The sequence below is a fragment of the Pezoporus occidentalis genome, unplaced genomic scaffold (assembly GCF_034315485.1).
Source record: "Pezoporus occidentalis ecotype Australia unplaced genomic scaffold, CSIRO_AGI_Poc_V1 ctg27, whole genome shotgun sequence".
In the NCBI taxonomy this organism is placed as follows: Eukaryota; Metazoa; Chordata; class Aves; order Psittaciformes; family Psittacidae; genus Pezoporus; species Pezoporus occidentalis.
The window spans coordinates 2,306,776-2,329,777 of record NW_026914611.1 but is presented as its reverse complement, the minus strand read 5'-3'; the positions used below and the strand labels follow the sequence as shown (position 1 = coordinate 2,329,777).

General features: G+C 37.9%; 1 protein-coding gene across 1 annotated transcript in view; it reads left to right on the top strand.

The window, feature by feature from the left end:
- The window catches only part of LOC134166689 (T-cell activation Rho GTPase-activating protein-like), a 1,836,444-nt gene that overhangs the window by 1,421,160 nt on the left and 392,282 nt on the right, over positions 1 to 23,002 (top strand). The gene's annotated exons all lie outside the window — the stretch shown is intronic.

The window sequence follows — 23,002 nt, the reverse complement described above, 5'->3', positions numbered from 1 at the left end:
GGGGCTGTTCAGCATGGAGAAGAGAAGGCTGCATGGAGACCTCATAGCAGCCTTCCAGTATCTGAAGGGGGGCTATAGGGATGCTGGGGATGGACTCTTCATTAGGGACTGTAGTGACAGGACAAGGGGTAACTGGTTAAAACTTAAACAGGGGAAGTTTAGATTAAATATAAGGAAGAAATTCTTTACTGATAGGGTGGTGAGGCACTGGAATGGGTTGCCCAGGGAGGTTGTGAATGCTCCATCGCTGGCAGTGCTCAAGGCCAGGTTGGGCGAAGCCTTGAGTGACATGGTTTAGTGTGAGGTGTCTCTGCCCATGGCAGGGGAGTTCAAACTTGAAGATCTTAAGGTCCTTTCCACCCTAACTATTCTATGATTCTATGATATCAGAATAAAAAAGAAGACTGGGGTAATCAACATCAAGGTAGCCTAAAAGCATGAAAAAACATGTTCAAACACTATAACATTACATGGAATACCATTCCTGTGTCCCCAAAAGTTCCCAAACACCCAATATTTAGTATATATGTAGCCTCAGGGGTTTTGCTTTTTTTTTGCTTTTTGTTCACTTTTTGGAATAAATGAGGTTTCAGTCTGTATTCTAGCTGCTAAAAGATAGATAGTTTTAACACATACTTATGATCAATGTTTGATATTTTCACATTTTCCTTACTGCAGATTTTAAAAGAACTTAAATTAGGTGTTAGTCATACTATTAGCCTGCACTACTTCTTGCCATTACAATAATACAAATGGCTGTTTTTTTTTCATTATGGATGGTCCCTATTTGATAACTGACCTTTTTCAGTCTGAAAACTAAACAGTCTGAATGTAATGAAAAGACTGTATGCAAAGAATAAATATTTATTCATGGAGAATGTAATGTTTAAATTAGAATGAAAAGGTCTTCTAGAGCTAAACATTATTCAATTATAAAAGGGTAAAAGAAATACCCTAATTAGTCTCAGACTTAGCAGCCTTTCCATGTCAAACTGGAAGGTTTCAACTTAAAACAGAGCAATCGTCCAGAGAGGCTAAAATGTTTCTTGTTTGTTCCTGCGTGACTAGATTCTCCTTATGCTTTCTTCAGTTTACATCAAAGCTAGTAGGTTTACATCATTAATACTAGAGAAATTGTTTGTTTCCCACACCAATAACCTCCTGTTGAAGTAATTTCCCAAGCAGAAGACTGGTGCCTGGAAAACAAAATACTTTTCTGTCTTTCTCTTGCACAGTTACTTTGAAAGTAAGGCTATGTGGTGCAAAGCAATTGTGCTAATGTATTAAGACATCTATTGTAAAGCTGTGACAGTGAAGAAATTTTGAGCCAACATCACTTAGAATAAAATGTAAAACACCTACATCAAGCAGCAGACTAGACATGAACAACAAGATGTTAAGACATAGTAGCTTAATCTTAGTTCTACCTTAGTAACTCCATAAATTGTCTTGCTGGGAAAGAAAGCAGTGTTTGTCCATATTAGCATGATTTCAGTTAGCTAATTTGTATAATCAAGTTAAAACAATAGGGTATTTTTTTTTTTTTTTTCATCAGGTCCATCTGTCTTTTCAGTTTTCTGTGTAGGTTTTGCCCAGATTGAAGTCCATAATGCACTCTACTTTCCGGAGCTTCTGATATAACCTGTCATAAAAGTGTAAAGCTGAAGGATGAATTTTTCAAATATTGGGGAAAAAAAAAAAAGGCATCAGTAAGGTATCTGGGAGATATAAGCAAGGATATGCTTCCTGACCATGATGTGTTTCTTAATTTTATTTTACCAGCGGAACAATCATTTTGTCAGGTTACACCATATGTTCGTTTATCACAGAGGTCAGTTATTGGTACACTGTCATTGCTCCCAGACAATGGAGGAGTTTAGCTTATTCAAACATGACATTTGTTTGAATTAATTTGAGAGATGTATGAAATATTTTGTCTTTTCCCTGAGCAAAATCATATAGCAAGCATTTTTTAAATAAACCAATTCATAAAGAGCATTTTGGTCTGCCTATTTCAATTTACTCTGCAGTCCACACAGAATTTCAAGCCTACCAGATAAACCTAAATTCTAACTCATTTTGGGTTTTTTGTTTGCTTGTTTTTTTTTTTTGGTTGTTTTGTTATTTATTTATTGCTATTTTAGCATTGTTATCTGCCTACCAGCTCTATAGCATTTGAGAAAATTAGCCTTGTCTTCCTCGGGTAATTTCTAAACTGACAGACTTTTCCAAAATAAGCAAATTAGGGCTACAAAGGAAAAAAAAAAGGAAAAAATGAAGACACATAAATCTTGTTTCATCTCCATGTATCTCATAAATTTTAAACACACAAAACTCTTTTATGCAAGACATGGAGCGCTACTTATAGTGCTATTACTTACTCCTTCCTTTACTCTCCCAAAAGGCAAGATGGTATGCATATTTTGTACAAAATCCAAAATCCTGTTTAGAATATGGTACTTTCTCCAGGGCTCTTTTGCAGGATGTGTTCTGTACAGCTGTTTCTAAGGAACATGTTTTCCATCAACCAGCAAACATTGTGCTTCCTAATCTGGGCTGACAAGAGATTAAAAATGTTGATTACTTCTGGAGCTAAAGCTGGATGATGCTACATTTCCCTGTGAAAAAAATACAGTGTCATGCATAGCATTACAAATTGGCTAACTGGTTACAAAATAATTTTGCTTATTTCATACATACACAGCAGCTGTTTACATGTATGTCACTCATTCTTGTCATGTTTGAAGATACTTTAGCTTTCAGTGGCCCTTTGATGTAGCAGTAATATATATGGGTGTCAAGCACACACTTGCTCAAAGTCCAGTTTGTCTCAGTTCAATTGCACGCTTTCAGTCTCAATTAGTTCCATCATAGTACAGAATTCCTGCCAGACGCATCAGCAGTAATTTCTGATTTCAGTGATCTGTTAGACACCTACTTCCTTTGAAAATGTGAACTTATGTTGCATTTGGAAAGACCCACCAGAAAGAAGCAGCAGACTTAGAAGCACACATAGTCATTGTGGTATTTTTATGACTTTGTTTTTCCTGTTCAGAGGAGAATGTTTACTTAGTTGAATGACAGACCACAGCTATTGGCTTGATAGTCTTGAAGTAATACATATTACATTTCCTAGCATTAATTGTAGGTATGTAAACTTATTGAATATTATTTGCTATTCCTCCAGTATACATACAAATGCCATGCAAAAAGAAAAAGAAAAAAAAAAGCAACATGTTGTACCTTCTATAAACATATATTTGCCTTTGTACATACCCTAATCTTTTGGGATCATGAAGGTTTGCATTTGGCAACATTTTTTTTTTTTCCTGTCACTAGGCAGCTGGACATTATGCAAACTTCATTTAAGAGAACAAACTAGAGAACAAGTAATTTCCTTCTCTGTTAGTAAACAAAGCACTGTCCAGACTTTGCATAAATAGTGAACACAGCAATGGAAAAGATTCTGAAAAAAATGTGGAAGCATAAAATGATTTTTGTTTTAAATAATTGTACGGAGAGATAACCTTGGGTTCAGGGAGGACTGAAATGCACATAGTGATATACATGTATGAGCCTTCCCATTAAAATCAGAATTTTCAAAGAACTAATTTTATATACAGGAATAGAGTTATTGCACATTGTGCTGAATGCCATTTTAACACGATCCTTGCTGGGAAACTTCCAAGTTTTTCAAATTGTGTTCCAGCTATTTATGTGTATATATTCAATTAACTACAATTACATTTTAAAACTTTGCTTTCACATCTGAAGTTCATTTCCAGTGGTTCTATTTTGTACTTTAGTTTCTGGTTTTAGAGTTGGAAGGGGTTATTTTGTTATAGTTATGAGAGAATTTTTTAGATTTTGGTGAATTTCATGAGTTTTAGGAAGGTTTTTTTTTGAGTCACATCATTTGTTGAGTGATTGCTTATTTAACTAATTATCAGTTTTATTTGTTATCAAGGGCACAATGCTAATCAGTATATAGAACCTTATTTGACAATCTGAACAGTACTCACACATGCAATCTAAAATCAGGCTAGCATAAAACAGCAGTCAACATAAGTAAAGATTGTAACATAGAATCCCTGATATTTATTTATATGAAACAGTACTCACTTCTGTGTACTATTTATTTCTTTCCAGTGCTTTATTTTTGTTGTCGGATGTGAAGCAATCAATTCAACTTCTCTTTACTGCACTAATTCCTTCTACACTGTATCAGGAGAGCTTGTGCACTTGTGTAAACATGTAAGACACATCCAAAAAAAGAAGTGAATGAGTAGTTGAAAGAAAATCTCACTAAATGACATCAGTGGAAAATAAAGATGAAGGAGAAGGAAACAGTCTATTTTTACAGTTTATCTCTCCTCTTCTCAAAATCATGTGCAAATTCCTAATGACTTGGATAATCCAGTGTTTAAGATGATGGTTAATAGAGGCTATTAAATTTTACTCCTAAGTAGCATAGCTTTTTCAGCTTTACAAGCTTGGGAAATAGGATTTTCCTTTGTGGAGAGTTCTGGCTGCGTTACTGGGCAAATATTAATCTGCTATAACTTCACTACTTCTAAAGAGAATCGAATATTCTACATGATAGAAAATGCTGATGTCTTGAAATTAACTATACTATTGTTATTTAAGTCACTAAACCTAGAAGAATCTCTTAACTGAAACATCTGCAGTCAGGGGTCCCTATTGAAGGCATTTTTTTGCGTTTTTTATTTAATACTCATTAAATTACATGTGTTGCAGAACTAGAAAACAGGAATAAACAGAACAGTAAATTCACAATCAGATTCAGGCCCACATTTTTCTTTTTTCTGAATGTACTAATTTAACATTACAAAGTACACAGCAGTTCCGAAGTCCTACTTTTAGCTTTCTGTTGCTTTTTCAGGGACTGAAGGATGTGGGCTCAAGCAAGCAGGCCTACAGCTGAGTCTCTGTGAGAGAGCTCTGCCATCACAAGGTTCACACTTCCCAACTCATTAGAGGCCAAGTCCCCCATACTTAAACTTTAAATCAGTCTTTAAGGATGACTATTCCTAGAAAATTCTGCATAAACTTTCTACTCCTGAAGGCAACAACTTCTTTACAGTCAAGAGATAGATGCAAACAGCGGCAGGTTGTCATGGTTTTATCTCAGCCAGCAGTTAAGTACTATGCAGCTGCTCACTGACTTCCCCACTACTCTCCAATAGGATGGGGAGGAGAAGTCAGAATATAAATAAATAGCTGTGGGATGAGATAAGAACAGTTTAATAATTGAAATAAAATTAAACCATATGTTGTTTATTATTTCATATTATTAGTAATAATCATTATGCTCAATAATTATTATGCTTTAATGAAACTATACCAATAATATTATGAATTTATTATTATAGCAATTTATTGGTCTTAATACAAATAATAGTAACTGTATCAATAACAGTAAGCATAATAGGGGGGAGAGAGAGGAAGGAATAAATCCTATCCCTCAAGAAAAAAAAAAAACACAACAAAACAAAAAAAAACAACACCAAACCCAATAACAAATAAACAAATTATGCATGATATAATTGCTCATCATCTAGTGACTGATGACCAGCCTGTCTTGAGCAGTGATCAGCCCCTTCCGGCCAACGCCCCACAGTTTATATACTGGGCAGGACATGCTGTGGTATGGAATACCCGTTTGGCTAGTTTGGGCCAAGTGTCCTGTCTCTGCTTCCCCCTGGCTTCTTGTGCCCCTCCTCCCTGGCAGAGCATGAGACTGAAAAGTCTTGATCAGGGTAAGTGCTACTTAGCAACAACTAAAACATTGGTGTGTTATCAGCATTGTTCTCAGACTAAAGCTTAAACGCAGCACTGCACCAGCTACTAGTAAGGAGAAAAGAAAAAAAAAAACAATAAAAAATTCTCTCTGTCCCAGTTGAATCCAGGACACAGGTGAAGGGAGAGCAAGCTCTGTCTCCTGTCTCCAGGTGTGAAGTCTCTATCAGATCTCTCTATCAGATCTAGAGATCTGATATGGCAACTGTTAACACCAGAGCACAAAGATCAGTGCCTTTTCTCCTTGTCAAACTGTCTCTAAAGAAAAGACAGAATTAAAATCATCCAGGCTGCTTGACCAAGTCTGGCACTTCTAAGTAATATAGTTCTGGTTGAAGGTTGCACAATGCACCCAAAGCTGATCCATTTATTTCTAGTTCCTGTCCAAACAGCCACTAGAGAATTGTGTGCAGATAACAAGTTGCTTTATGACAATGATGGCTGCACAAAGAAAGTTGTGGTCAACGGCTCAGTGTTCATATGGAGACTAGTGACAAGTGCTGTCCTCAAGGATCAGTCTTGGGACCAGTCCTACTTAACATCTTTGTCGGTGACATGGACAGTGGGATCGAGTGTGGACTCAGCAAATCTGCTGATGACACCAAGCTGTGTGGTTCAGTTGATACGCTGGAGGGAAGGAATACCATCCAGAGGGACTTTGACATGCTTGTGAGGTGGGCTGATGCTGACCTAATGAAGTTCAGCCAAGGAAAGTGCAAGGTCCTACACCTGGGTAGGGGCAACCCCAGGCACAGATACAGGTTGGGCAGAGAAGAGATTCAGAGCAGCCCTGTGGAGAAGGACCTGGGGGTGTTGGTCGATGAGAAAATGAACATGAGGCGGCAGTGCGCGCTCGCAGCCCAGAAAGCCAACTTTGTGCATCAAAAGGAGCGTGACCTCCGTCGAAGGAGGTGATCCTGCCCCTCTACTCTGCTCTTGTGAAGCCTCACTTGTAGTATTGTGTATAGTTCTGGTGTCCTCAACATAAAAAGGAATGGAACTGTTGGAACAAGTCCAGAGGAGGGCCACAAGGATGATCAGGGGGCTGGAGCACCTCCCGTATGAAGACAGGCTGAGAAAGTTGGGGCTGTTCAGCCTGGAGAAGAGAAGGTTGCATGGAGACCTCATAGCAGCCTTCCAGTATCTGAAGGGGACCAACAGGGACTGTAGTGATAGGACAAGGGATACTGGGTTCAATCTTAAACATAAGAGATTTAAATTAGATATAAGGAGAAAGCTCTTTACTGTGAGGGTAGTGAGACACTGGAACAGGTTGCCCAGGAAGTTGTGAATCCCTGGCAGTGTTTAAGACCAGGTTGGACATGTCCTTGAGCAACCTGGTCTAGCCTGAAGTGTCCCTGCCCATGGCAGGGGGGGTGGAACTCGGTGATCTTAAGGTCCTTTCCAACGCTAACTGTTCCATGATTCTATGAATGAGTCCATCAAAAAATGTTTTGACATGTTTCTCATGGAGTTCCACACTTCTATGCATAGTTTTGGTTATCAGAATTTAAAATAGAAAACAAAATTTAGAACACCTGTTACACCTAGAACTTTTATTACCATGTATGTTGCACAAATATTTGTTTCTTCTCTGTTCATCTAAAAAAATAGAAATAATAAAATGGAAAAATAAAAATATATGAGCACATAATAAAAATAAAAGTAGAAAATAGTTCTGTTATACTGAAAATTCAGTAAAACAACAAAAACTTTTAAAGTGAGTTTTAAAAATATCTACCTGCAGAAGAACCAATTGAAAATGCTGCAGATCAGGACTTATTGGAGTTTCATAAATTCAGATTTACTGAGAATAGAAATATAATATATAGTCTACCCTTTTGAAGACAGGGCTGGAGGTGATTTGCACCTTAAAATGCTGTTCTTAAAAAAAACAATAACAGAAAGGTAAGATCAGTGAGAGTATATTTTTGCTGTTTCTCTTCAAAATATGCATTTTTTTTACCTTTTGCTAAAATGTTTACAGTACAGAGTTGGATTTAGAAATTCAGAACTCTTATCCATTTTCAAAGTCACATTAAATGTAATTTTACTCCTGCTTAGAAAACTGCAGATGGTTTAGAAGAACCTGTGATCTACTACTATTCATGAGATTTAAGTCACATTTCTTTTATAGCTTTTCCCCTAACATCAGTACATTTGAATCACAAATAAATATGTTCATCCTGAAAAGTTTCATAGAATTCTTGGGAGAAAGATAGCATTAGGGGATCAAATTTCAAACCTACTGATACAATAATTTCTTTAGCAACCAGTATCAGTGGTTAAAGTGATATCTGTAATACATGTTGCCAAACATAAAATTTGTCAGGATGAATCTGAATTGCTTATCATTGAGAAGGGGCTTCATATAATGAGTAGTCTTCCTTTTCTCCTAGGAATCTACTGTGGGTCATAGAGGAAGAATTTGGATGTGTAAGACAAAACTCTCACATGTAAGCAGACCTGTGGTTTGAATTTAGTAAACCAGAGAAGTGCTAGTTCTTCTGCTAGATTCAGGTACAGATTTTGTCTTTGATGCCCTTTTCTGGTCATTTGATAATATTGTAAATGACCAGGCAAACTGTCAAATGTGTCCAATGGCTGTAATATGAGGATCATGTAAACATTTTGTCTTCATTTGTGTAGGAAAAGCCAAAGAGCTTTTCTTTGATTTCATGTACTTAACCTTGCCAGACAGACCATGAAGAGTAAATAGGCAATCTGCAGCCAAGCATGCAGTTACCCTTCTATAGGGTCATATGTTGAATTTATGAAAGAACAATTACTTATCCCTCAGTAAGTCTTGTTCAAGATATTGTAATCAGAAGGTAGATGCAGAAGAAATACATGTAATCAATGCATGAAGACTTTGATTAAAGTGTCGGAAGTAGGATAATATGCCCTAATATTTTTTCTTATTCTCTGGTAAGCATGTGAAAGATGTATCTATTAGCCGTATCCTTCAGTTTTAATACTATCTAGAGAATATAATCTCTCAAAAGCAAAAAAAAGTCTGAGGGGACATCATTATCATTATCTGAGATCTTACATTAAAGGGCATCTCAGGCAGTATTTAAAAGGGCCCTGGACATATATACTGTTTTAGAAGTCAACAACTATCTGCCACATGCCAGAGAAGTGGGGGTAGGAGTCATGCATGTGCAGAGGAGCTACACTGCACGTATGAGAAACAGGGTACTTCAATATATTCTGGGGAGTGAAACTAGTGGATCTGTAGCAAGGAACTGTTGATGCTAAAAGCCTTACTTGACATAATGTAAAACTTTCAAGTCTCATACAATATTTTCCCTTTATTTATTTATTAAATAAAAAAACTTCATAAGGGTTAGTCTGATGCCCGTTTGTAACAGGTGTTCATTAAAGACACTCTCTGGAAAAGCTTCCAGCTCACTTTCATCCAAATGCAATTCTGTTCTTTTCTGAGAGCCCTCAACATTACATTTTGATACAAAAACTATAATATGAAGAGTAACCATAACACCTGCAGAGATCTAAACTCTAAAATCATGCTGCAGTTTAATAACCAAAATAGGGGAGTTACATGCTAGATGGGGTTCATCTGGCCTTAATTCCATCTGTAGCCTGGTGGTTAATGCTATATAGCTTCTAGGTAAGACTATTTCTGGTAGCAATTATGATAGGAATCATAGGAATCTAGGCCGGAATGGACCTTTGCACTGTGAGTCATGTCTTAACTCCCTAGACCACTGTGGTAGCAGTAGTCATGGTACGAAACACTTTATATATGCGTTAAGTGCTTTATAGAACAAATAGCTTTAGGCATCCAATTCTAATAAAAGAGGCAAGCATTCAAGTTAGTCTTTAAGTAGGAAAGAGAAGATTCAAGTTAAGCTTGATTCCTTTTCACTGCCTCAGGTAGTGCGATGATATAAAGGAAGAACTGTTCCTGCTCAAGGTCCTGTACACTTTAAAGCTGTTTCAGGATATAGACAGGATAATTGCAATATACTATGTACATGTAACTTAATTCTTATGTAATTACTCCAGCCAGACTTATTTTTTAATCAGAGTAGAAAATCAGAAGTTCTTATAATGTCCTACATTTAATATGAAACCAGACATGACAAAATGTTCAGTCAAAATTTTGTATCCAAGGTAGTGACTAGTTGGATACAAGCAACTCTCCACTTAGTTTTATTGACAGTAGTTGTCTGAAGTAGAGAATGAAATTGTGCCAAAGTCAGTGGAAAACACTCACTTGACCGTGCAGGTAGCCAGCGAGCCTTATACTCTTCCTGGATGCTTGACTGGCCTGAAGAAAGCATTTCAGAGCTCTCAGTCCTGATTCATATGGTGTCTTGTAGCTTCTATTTGGTGTGCACAGCAAAATAAATCCCCTGGCAGTTCCTGGTCCCTGTCCTTTTACAGCTGGCAGGCTGTCTGAATGAGTCCCTGGGGTTGCTGGCTCAACCTCCAGCAGACAGCTGCACCTGCACCCAGCCAAGCCCAGGCAGACCATTTGGTGAATTCAAGCCCCTTTTCAGCCAACTCAACCCAGCACTGGTCAGAGCTCCTTCATCCTTCCTTGCTCACACAGGCAGCCTCAGCCCACATGTCAAACTTCTGATGCAACCCGCAGTGTGTGATTTTCTGGAGAGGAGATACCAGAGGCTGGCAATCCTTGTTGTAGCATCAGCATACTTCCCAGCACGCACGCATGTAAGCAATGGTAACCCTTGCCCCATAAGGGAACTTTCTTCTGTTCATGTGATATATACTGTCACGTGCTTACTAGACTGTCATTGCTAAGTTCACAAAAAACTTCTAGATCAGTCATGTTTTCTCCATCTGCAGCTCTCATGTCTGACTACTAAATATTCATTCATAGAGAGAAATTCTTCAACAAAAAGAATGAAAGAAGGAGAGAAAAAATTACTGCACATTTAGAACTAATGTGCGTATTATCAAATCAAGCCACAAAAGCAAGCGAGGAAGAAGAGAAAATATTTAGTTGCTTATACACTGTTGTCTTTAGGTTTATGAGAATAAACATACTACCAGTGTTACTCAAATCACGCAGAAAGATTAATGTGGCTCAAACATTAATAAAAATATAAACTATTACCAAGATGAAGTGAAGAAGGAAAAATGATTATATATACGAGAAACACACTACCTTTTTTCTGAGTCACTGACAGCTGAAAAATTATGTTGAATGTTTATAGATTAGCAACCTAAGAAAAAGTGTGAAGTGTACTTCACAAGTCATGAAACTATGCAAGAGAACAGAAAACCCAGACTCTTTAATCCTTCATAGTATGTAAAAGAAACTTAGATTTAGAGAACTTTCACTCTCATGGTACTGACACTTAGAGATTTAAGGAATAGACAGGTACAAAACAGTGCTTTAAATTCAAAAGAATGCATTCGGAACCAGAAAAATCTGTATCTAGAGGAGCATCTCAAGAAATGAAGCACTGTTCAAGGAAGATATGATAAACGTTATAAAACAGAATTAAAAAGATGCTGGGGAGTGTTTGTGTTTAAGCCCATTTTAGCTACCACTATGACCATTTGAGGAACCGATTAGGTTCAAATGCACATTACATACATATACACTTACAAATGCATATAGAAAATTAAACAAAAACAAAAAAAAAAGAAGAAATTTATCAGTATATATCTGCATTATTTATCCACGCATATAAAATATTAATACCTTATTAGCTGCTTAGGGGCAAAAAGCCAGGTGACCTTCAGATCACATGTTAAAAATTTTCCCACTTCATCAAAATTAAGAGGGCAATAAAGGGCATCTATTAATGTGAGAATTTTAATGATATCATGTATGGGTAATGTGCTTTAGACAATTTAAAAAGAGCTAGCTTCTGATAGCTTTAATAAAGGTCAATTTTCACTAAGAGTCTGGAACTGATGAAATTGCAGTTGCCTGGGAGAAAAACGGTATGGTGCCAATATCTAAAACCATGAAAAGGGTGTGTTAGGTCATTAAAAACTCATAAATGAGGGTAGTTAGGTCATTTCGGTTCTAACATTAATCCCAAAATAATGGCAGAGGTAATACAAGACTTGGTTTTCTCTATCTTCAGTATTTCTTTTTACCGAGACTTGATTTTATTTGGTAGAAGTAAATGAATGATATATTTATTGAAATATTTGGGAGTAGAAGTTTTAGAGAATTATTTATATTAGTCCTCTGATACTAGAGGAACAAGTTTATCACAGAACATATTATGCAAGATGCATTATGCATCAGCCTTTATACAGATGTAAATTATTATCTTCTTTCATTAAGTGATGTCACGCAATCTGCAGTTCTTAGTCTGTCTCCAAAGTTTAACCTTTTTATCATTTATTCATAACAAAACCAATCACTGGTGAAATTTGCCGATAACCGTTGTGAAAGTTATGTTCAAGAAATAGGTTAGTGAGATTAAAAACTCCTCTTTTCACAACAAAATATGCACAATCAAAAGATTAATTTCACTGTGGCCTAAAGTCAAGCTATACATCTAAGACGGAAGAATGCAGCTGATATCAGCTGGAAAAAGTATATCTCAGAAAGTGATCCTACTTAAGATACAAAGTATTGGAGAACTAATGACACAAGGAATGTTGTCTATACTTTAGATTTAGACATAAAAAACATTGCATAACTTTAAATTGATAAATGGGTAGAGTATTAAAAAATATTATTACAGTAGCTGCCTCATTTTTCATGTGTAAGACAGTTTTAGAAGAAAGGCAGCATATTCATTTTCTTCCTGTAACTTCACTTACAAATGTAGACTGCTCCATGTTATTCCATGTTACACCTCTTTTGATATTAGCAGGTCATATCAAAGGTCAGAATCTTTCATACACCATTGAGGTGTAAATATTTTCATTAGACTAGCATTTGTTTTACCATTCAGTACCAGCGCTGTTGGCTAGAATCTAAAGCTCGGTTTTAATGGTGTGTGAATAGTATAAAAATCAATAACTAGAGAAGCCTCTGACTTCGTGAAGTCGACCTTAATCACAAATCAATTATCTCAGATTTTTTGAGATAACTCATATAGAGTCTGCTAAAGCAGAGAGTGGTACCTGAGAATTTACTGCAAGGTCATATCCCAAAAGTATCAGGGAATTTTCAGACCTGCCTAGGGCACTTACAGAGCACTGACCTTTAAAGCTTCTCCCTGTTTAAACTATTTACTGCCTGTGGTGTGAAAGGAGGCAGAGAAGGGAGAAAACACATATGTGGGGCAAAGATTGTAGCTCTGGCAACCTCTAGTATATGGTTTTGTTATGTCAATATATGAGAAAAAAAATGAAGTGGATAGGGCAGAAGTAGTTTATTGCAAAATAGAAAAGAGGTTTCAGATGTTGCATGTATATGTGTCGTGGTTTAAACCTAGTCAGGTAACTCGTTCACTCACTCCCCCCCTTCTTTCTCTCCCCCTAGTCCTGGAGGGATGGAGAGGAGAATCGAAAAGAATGCAACTCCCACGGGTTGAGATAAGAACAGTTTAGTAACTAAGGTATAACACAGATCACTACTGCTACCACCAATAATAACAATGATAAAGGAAATAACAAGGGAAGAGAATACATCACCTCACCACCAACCAACCGATAACTCGCCCCCCAAGCCTGACCAAGCACTGACCGATACCTCCTCCAACCGTGCAGACTCCCCGCCCTTCCGGCTAACTCCCAGTTACATCCTGGGCATGACGTGCTGTGGTATGGAATACCTCTTTGGTCAGTTTGGGTCAGGTGTCCTGTCTCTGCTTCCTCCTGGCTTCCCCTCCTCCCTGGCAGAGCATGAGGCTCACAAAGTCCTTGGCCAAACCAAAACATCGCTATCAGCTCTGTTCCCAGGCCGAAAGTCAAAACACTGCACTGCACCAGCTACCAAGAAGGAGAAACATGACTGCTACTGCTGAACCCAGGACAATATGCTACATTAACCAAAAAGCAGTACTAAGGTAACATATATACCAATAAGGCACAAACAATACCTTACACAAATAACATGATTCTAAGGGAGCCAATCTATTTCCAATGCAGACTATGAAACAACTATACCACTTTGAAATATTACTGAATTAATAATAATAATTTAAGTAAATCTACTAAGTATGCTCCCTATTACATGTTTTCCCATTCAACTTTTAATTTGTTTAGTATAGTAGCAGTAAAGTCTATACAGCTAAATGGAGCATTTCTGGCTGCGATTACAGTACATATTCTTTCCTGCAGCCATATTCTTTTAGTGATAGTTACTCCTTAGAATGTCTTTTACCACAAAAGAGACATAAAATGTTAGCAGTATTTTTGTGACAGGAGAGCACAAGAAGTTTTTGGGTTGTATCCACATGAGAAGTTCATCCTAATGGAGGAAAGATACAGCCTTTATTATAAACCTGTAGTGTGATCACATTTGAAGTATTAAATTGTGTTGCCTCATAATCAGAAAATTGTAACATCTGGATCTTAATTCTAAAAGGATTTGGGAAGAGCTGGGAAACTATAAAAATAGAAAAATTGGTGGAAAATAGCAGAAAACATTAAAATAAGTGAGGTAATTTAGCAAATGGAAAACATCAATAAAAAAAGTATAGTAATACATAGCAATTCACAAATATGTGAGACATTACAGGTTATAAGCAAGTGCTATTTAGAATATATGAGGCACAGACAAGTGAAAAAAAGTTAGCTGAATAAGCATGCACTAGTAAGGCACCTTGGCACCAGTCCCTGTTGAACTATGTCCCATAGGACGCGTCTTTAATAGACTTGTGGCACTACTTACAATTAAGAAATAATTGAACTTTGACAAAAGGATTCTCCTTCTCTGTTCATTCCAGTAATTGAAAAGATCTATAGGCTCAAGCAGCTTTGCCAATTTACACCAGATGAGAATCCAGTCTTACTACCTGCATCATGTAGCATAAGAAAGAAAAGAAAGATGATACAGAACATGGAAGGCATTTGTGTGGTGCAAAGATCGGTTTAATGTTCAATCAGACAGGAGGAGATAAACAGTGTTGTAACATTACTGTTCCACTGTTACACTGCAACACTACTGTTCCACTTCATTACTCTAGATTATTTGAGATCTTTTTTTTAATGTAGAAATTAGCTCTTCCATAAGTTCATTTAGTATTTTTGATACCATTATCATGACTCCCCCCTACTCATCATGCAAATTTAAATCACATTTTTGAATCTGCTTGTCTAATTCATAAGCTGCATTGAACTGTACTCTAGTTTAACATTTACGTTGTAGCTTCCAAACATGCAACATTATTATGGATAAGTGCTCCTGTTCTTAAACTGAAGCAAAGAAAGTCAGAAATGTCACACAAAAATCTTTTTTGGTTTGCTATAAACAGACTATGTCTAAAACCTTGACTGAAAGGTTGTGATCTGAAATTCCTCATTAAAAATAGTCACAAGATTTATGAGTTTGTGTAATTATTTCTCTGCTTTATATAACTCCACAACATTTTTTTAATCTGATGATTGAGTATTAGCTATTCAGACTTCATACAGAGCACAGTTCCTTTTACAGAGAAATGCTGATGGGAATTTTGATTGCAACATGCAGACATAACGTTTTGTTCAATTGCAATCGTTTGAGGCTGCAAATCAGAATACTTGAAAAAAGTACATAGACGCACAAATAAAAAAAAAATCATGAAAAAAATTGTAGATCTAGGAATGGCACATTTACATTAAAATAAACCCTGTGTTTTCTGAGAATTTTACGTGACCTCTGAGTGAAACAGATCAGCAACAAGTTGTATTAAAAATAAAACATGAGGTGTCATAGAGACATTCACGTCCTTACCACTGTTGCATGATGGTATTGTCAGAGGGATGTAGTCAGTAATTCTGTATTCAAGCAGGCACTCTTTTGGAAGAGGCAGGCTTCGAGGAAACTCCAAAGTTAAAAGCAGAACTTTCTCCTTCCAAGTTTCCTTGGAGTAAAAAAGGAAAATTTTTATTTCTATCTTATTAGAAAAGTAAGGCAAAAAAAATCCCTTTTCAATCCCTGCCCCTCTCCTCCCTAAAGAGAGAGGTTCCTGGTTCCTGGTCCCTGGTCCCCTCTTTTTGTTCTTTAACAATTTGTTATTCTGATTCACATCCTTACTGCCCTATAAACTCATTCCACTATTTCCAAACTGAGAACTCACTCACTTAAGTGAATGTACCTGAAGTGACCATCAGAAGGAAAGCAGAATGACAAAGAATATAAAAATATAAAAAATTAACATGAGCTTAAAAAAAAAATATCTTTTTCTATACATGCTGAAGACAATAATAGCAGAGTATGGCTCAGCACTCAGCATGACTTGTCAAAGGCAGCAACAGGTGACAAGCTGAAATTGATACAAGAGAGCAAGTAGGAGGCAACATGAAATAGCTCAGAAATTCCAACATCTGTATTTACTAGTTGTTTGTTTGTTTTTTTTTTTTCCTTTCTATTTTTAAGAGCCTGACTGCTCTAGCAATTCTTATGCACAAAATCCTCTCTCTCTGGCAAAACACGCAGTTTAGTCTGACACGCAAACACCCGTTTTAACCCTGGCACAGTAGACGTGCTCATTCACTCTGCTGCTGTGGAAAATCATTTTCACATATAAATTGCCCCTCCAAAACTAGCATCAGTGCAACAACTGTTGCTTGTTTTTCACCTTTACTCTTTTGCTTGCATGATGTAACAGTAACGGAGAACATAGGTACCAAATGTTAGAGTTACCTTTTCTAGGAGATCCACCACTAGTTCTCTCTGAGTCCCTTCCAGTAAGTACCTGGAAGTGCAGCATACAAAGAATGAGTGATATTCCGCATCTGTGACATAATGACTCCCAGTAATCAATCACACATGTTAAAAGATGATTATTCAACTTTAACCTTTTAGCTAATATCAAACATCTCTAAGTTCTTTACATAAATCTACTTCTGAACAGAAATTCTGTGCTCCAACACTAGCCACCTTTTAAATTGGACTAAACCATGTGGAGTGTGATGTGGTAAAGGGACAGAAAATAGATTAAGATTTGTTTTCTCTTGTGATCTAAGGCAAGAATCAAGTTAAGCCACTGTAGATGACATACTAAAGTTTAGAGAAAATTTTTAGACATCATCACTCAAAATATTGAGGTTAGTCTTAGAGAAGGTCTCTAGGTATTGTCACTCAAATTACTGGAATATCAGAAACCTGAACCTCTGGTTTTAAGAACCAACACCACCAGGCTTTAAAAATGAGGCAACTAAGAGGGGTTTTAGAAAAGCTCTTTTAGCATGCAAGGGATGGCTGGGGCACTAGGAGACACACTGTCTAAAATCTCACTCCATTTGGGTTTCAGCATCAACTTCAAGCCTGATGACAGAATGTTGTAGTCTGAATGGCCCTAGTGATTAGAGCATTTAGGGATCTGAAGACTTTGTGTAAGGTTTTCCTGACCCTCGGGATATTGCATCCTTCTGTTCCCACTTCCCAGAGCTTATCCTCATTAACATGTTATAAAGTAGGCTAGATTGGAGAAAAGAAAAAGGAGAAGAAACACACATTCATTGTTGCCCTTGTTGAAACTGGGCTGCCCTGCAAAGAATGCAAGACTGACAGCATCAGAGAGAATAAACAAGAGGGAGTCTGATGCTACAGTCCAACAAGGAAAATGCTTGTGTTCCCTGACTTGCTGACAAAGGACCCTCCACCAGATGCAGCAAACTGTTCAAGAAGGCACATTAAAACTGGCAAAGATTATACAGGCAACACATCAACATCACTGACCGCTGTGTAAAAGTATTTGTTAAAGAATGTCACCATTTAAGAGAGCCATATCTATTTTGCAGAGGAGAATGTGCTGCCTCATCCTGAGAAAATACGCCGCAAGAAACTGACCTTTCTGGGAACGCTAGGTCTGCTGCCAGTAGGAGAGTACTCTGTTTCTGCTTGGTGAAAATTGGAGTGACATCATCCCAGACTGTCAGATTGTAATCCTGTCTTCCTTGTGCTGCAGACCCATTGGGTAACATCAGTGCCAACAGAAGCTAGAAATAATTCTTCAAAAGGATCTGACTAAAGAATTACTTTCTAGACGAGACTAATTATAGGGTCTCAATGGATAACAGCTTGAAATAGTTTCAGTCAAGGTCAATGCATTACCTAAGAATGACAGACAGGAAAAAATATCTTGGATAGCTTGAAGGAAAGTGAGGTAAACACAAAATGATTAGAGAGTGCTCTGTAAAATTGACCTTAATCAGAAAAAAAAAAAAAAAACAGAATAGCTTTAGAGAATCAGATTTCAGATTATCACCATTGAAAATGTGGTGAGAGCTACTTACAATGACGATGAAAACAGCTATATCTATGGCAGGATGCTTTATTTAAACAAAAAACAAGCAAAAAGGAATGGTGCCTGTATATATTAAAAATTGAGATAAAATTTTCACAGCAACTAGGTTTCAATTGTTATGTTCCTGAAAAGTGGCTAAACATCATCTTAGGGTTCTGTGTTGCATTTCTAATATTTTTTCAGTTTAAGAACAAAATCTTTTATCGCTAAGCACCAGCCTTGCAAACTCACTGTGGGGTCTAGGAATCAAAGTCAGCTTTTGCAGTTTTACATATTATTACCAGTTTTACAGTAAGAATTTAGCTGAGAATTCTGCTTGTATGTAACCCGGAACTGTCAACTGTTTTCAGTCACATGTACATAATATTGGCCCAGCAAAAACAATGGAGTTTTGTGAGAAAAGTGTATACAAGAGTTCAAGGTCAGCTAACTTTCAAAGTTTTGTTTTGTGGTTTTTTTTTTTCACCAACCTTTTGATCACAATTGAATTTCAGTATTTGAAAGTAAAAAATTTTTTACTTGCAGTATACCAGATAAAGAATCTTAGATTTGTATTACACATCTGGTGCATATCTGGTGCAAGTACAAGCCAACAAGCAAGAATTAGAAAATAATAAAAAGCAGATTGAAGAATATGATGAATCTTCTCCTATTGCCAGCCAGCCAAATACATTGATAAATTGCCAAGAAGTTCAGAACTTCATTGTTGTCACAAAATTTGAAGCTAAACATAATTCACATCTACCAAGTTGCTGACTTAACACGTGTTAACTACTAGCAAAAATTCATCTCTATCATCTCTCTCTCTCTCTCTCTCTCTAGATATATATATATCTACTTCTATCTTTATCCATTCTTAAATTACTGAGGGATGTGAATAGATACTTAATTTATATTTTCCATATTATAAATAAAGGAAGAGAATAAGGGACTGAGAATCAAAATACTTTACAGGTGACCAAGAGTGAGTGATGAAAAATAAATACCAGACTACTTGGACAACTGAGAGGACACTTGCTTGCTATGAGGTATATACTTTGGTGTCTGCAGTTTTACTACGCTACATGCCCAGAGGTATTGGCTCCTCTGAAGATAAACATCTTACATAAGTTAAATTATGATTCACTATTCGTGTGTCCTTGCAGCTATGAAATGCTATGCCTCAACCTGAGAAAAGTTTCTTAATGCAAAGTCTTCTTAATGTAAGTCCTGATATCAAGACAATTTCCCTCTTTGGTAGAAGGCTACCTGAATGAGAAAAAAAGAAGTGAAGTTCACTAACGTTTGATTGTTGGCATACACTTACTTTTCCACCTGTCAAACCTACATATCTCCTTGTTCAGCATGCTCATTCTTTCAATATAGTGTATCTGTTGACACCCAATTTTCTATCTATTTCAAGCCTCTGAACTATGTTAGCTTAATAGATGGTTAAAATTTAGAAGTAATAATGTTCTGATACATAGACTCCAATTCCCAGTTACAGACCTCACCCTACTTCTCCTTAAACTCTCTGATTGGTTGCTGGTTTTGGTTTTGTGTTGGTTTCTTTTTAATTCAACGTTTTAGTCATGTGTTTATCTTTACTTTTTAAACAGGGATAATTTAAAAAAAGAGAGTACTACCAGGCTTAGAACAGAACACAGATGAACTTTTCCCTGTTAATTTATACAAGGAACTGAGCTGACCATGCATGAAAATCTGCATTTGCTAAAGGGTATGCTACAGTACTACAAACTAGGACAAATGTTTAAATACAGACCTCTGATACATGTAAGTGCACACAAAATTCTTATTTAATCAACAGAAAATATATGCTGATCATAAAGTTAATAGTAGTAGCAAAAGAATATATTCCTATGGAGATTTGAGTATGAAATTCTAAGGTTTCAATTTCTCAATTCCAAATTGAGAATGGATATTCTTCCATTCATTCACTCTACCTCAAAACATTCAAAATATTAATTTGAAAATATTATAGTTAGATGAGTTATTTATCATTCAGTTTTTGACACTCACCAAGCCAGTGCATAAACTCTGAATAACTTTGATATATTCTGAGATAATACCTATATATAATCTAAACATTTTATATGCAAAACTGGATAGGAAAACTGGAATAGAAAGTATTCTGTCCACAAAATGCTAAACACTAGAATAACAGATTCAGAACTGTGTTTGTTGACGCATAAACTGTAGGTGTGCTATGAATTATGGTAGTCTTTCTCTGCATGCACAATAAATACTATCAGATAAAATCAGGCTACGAATCAATTTACATTCCAAGGTCCTGAGAGCCAGCCTGTGGCCAGAAGTACAGGCATAACTGTAACAGTTGTAGGATAGCTGCATGCATTCTTTCCAGTCCTTCTACCTGAAGCCTTGCTCACTTGGAAACCCTTCAGGTATTTTCACAGAAAAAGAAATAAAACCTACTCAGGCTACTGCGAGAACAATCAGGTGTTGAAAGATGTAGGTTTGGGGCAAAGATGAATTATCATAGTGTCTTTCCATTTACACTAAACGCACTACTCTGTGGAGAATATAAACAAAGTCTACATAAGGACCTCTGCAAGGGGAGCTGAGAGATAACAGTGATGCAGAGGTTGCGTCCTGTGGCTTTTTTTCCTAGTATGTCTGTCTCAGAAGTTCCATGCTATTAGCTTATGAGGCTGGGGAGAGCAACAAAAATTTAGAACATTATACATTGACACTTTTGGTCAGTACCAAACATTACAGCATTACAGAAAGAAGGTACTTGTTAGTGAAGACACCACAGTGACGGGAAGAGTATTCTGTAGTTAAGCCTCATAAAATGTTGTCCATTTAAGAGATAGATGTTAGGGTTTTTTTTCTGTGCAGAAGCAGCAATATTGTACTCAGCACAGCTTTCAAGCAGTTCTTGGGCCATCTCTTTTATACGCTTCCCCCTGCCTCCCCTCCCTTTTCTAACTCTGACTGCATGTACTCTGTTTAAATCCACATTACAGTAGCGCCGAAAGCTGAAACTCACCATGGGAGGCTGATTTTGCAGAAAACAGCTAAAAGAAGTACTCTGTTACACTGCAAAAGATTTCCATGTGGTTGCATATAAAATAAAGTCTATGCATTAAGACGTCCTTTCATGTAGAAAAAATTGACATGAATTTTGTTTTCTTTTTTAGGTAACTTATTGTTTGTATTCTAGTGTTAAAGGCCATTCAAAATCAGAATTTAGTGAAGTTAAATATTTGTCTTTTCCCACTTTGTTAATATCGGTGCTTAACGAAATTTATTTATTTCTCATTATTGCATCACCAGGTTTAATTCCTTGTCTGAAAGGAGAGGAGTTAAAAGCCAGAAAGACTAGATGTAACAAGGAACTTAACTGTATGTTATAGGCATCTGGCCTCTGCAGAGTAATACTGAAAGAATTGTTTAGGATCTTCCTACAGTCTGTGGGAAGAGCATGTGGTTTTAGGTAAGGATTGCCACATTAGAAACATTTAAACAGGGTATTCTTTAAATATAATTAGTGCTATGAAAGGGCCAATAAGCATGGGAATTGGCCTGAAATGTGATTGTTTTGTAGGCTGTTTATTGCCTGCAGCATTGTCCTGGGTTCAGCAGTAGCAGTCATTTTTCTCCTCCTTGGTAGCTGGTGCAGTGCAGTGTTTTGACTTTCAGCTTGGGAACAGAGCTGATAGTGATGTTTTAGGTTTGGCCAAGGACTTTGTGAGCCTCATGCTCTGCCAGGGAGGAGGGGAAGCTGGGAGGAAGCAGAGACAGGACACCTGACCCAAACTGACCAAAGAAGTATTCCATACCACAGCACGTCATGCCCAGGATGCAACTGGGAGTGAGCCGGAAGGGCTGGGGGAGTCTGCAGGGTTGGTGGAGGTATCGGTCAGAGCTTGGTCGGGCTGGGGGGGGCGAGTTATCGGTCGGCTGGTGGTGAGATGATGTATTCTCTTCCCTTGTTATTTCCTTTATCATCGTTATCATTGGTGGTAGCAGTAGTGATTTGTGTTATACCTTAGTTACTAAACTGTTCTTATCTCAACCCGTGGGAGTTGCATTCTTTTTGATTCTCCTCTCCGTCCCTCCGAGAGCAGGGGGAGGGCAAGAAAGGGGGGGAAGTGAGCGAACGAATTACCTGACTGAGTTTAAACCACGACAGTTCTTTTTTGGCGCCCAACGTGGGGCACGAAGGGTTGAGATAACGACAGATTTGACTGGATTAATAGTCACTCGTCACAATGCTGATTTATTGGCTCTCAGAGTTGTTTCGCTTGATCTCGCAGCTTCAGAATGTTGTAACTTACGTAGAGCCGGTATTTGCTGTGTTAGTGTTTATCAAGTATGGGGCTTGGGCTAAGGTTCTTGTCTCTCTGTGCTTTATGGCAATGGCTTGTAATACGGGCGGGCTCCAGCAGCAGGGCGGGACGGACGTGGCCGTGGACTTGTACCTGGCCGCCCGGCTGCTCTTCACCGTCCTGGCCCTCACCCTACTCTCCATCTTCGTGAGGCTGCGGGGAGCCGAGGGGGAGCGGCCCCGGGAGCCGGCGGCAGCCGAACCGGCCGGGGAGAGCGGCCCCGGGGAGCAAGCGGCGGCGGGAGCGGAGCCGGAGGCCGCGAGGGGACGGCTGCCGGTGGAGGAGGTCGGGGCGGTCGAGGAGCAGAAGGAAGCGGCTGCAGAGCAGCGGGAGAAGGCGGCGGAGGAGCCGAGCCCCGCGGAGGAGCCGAGCCCCGCGGAGGAGCCGAGCCCCGCGGAGGAGCCGAGCCCCGCGGCCGAGCCCAGCCCCGCGACGGCCGAGAGCGTTTCCCGGCAGCCGCCC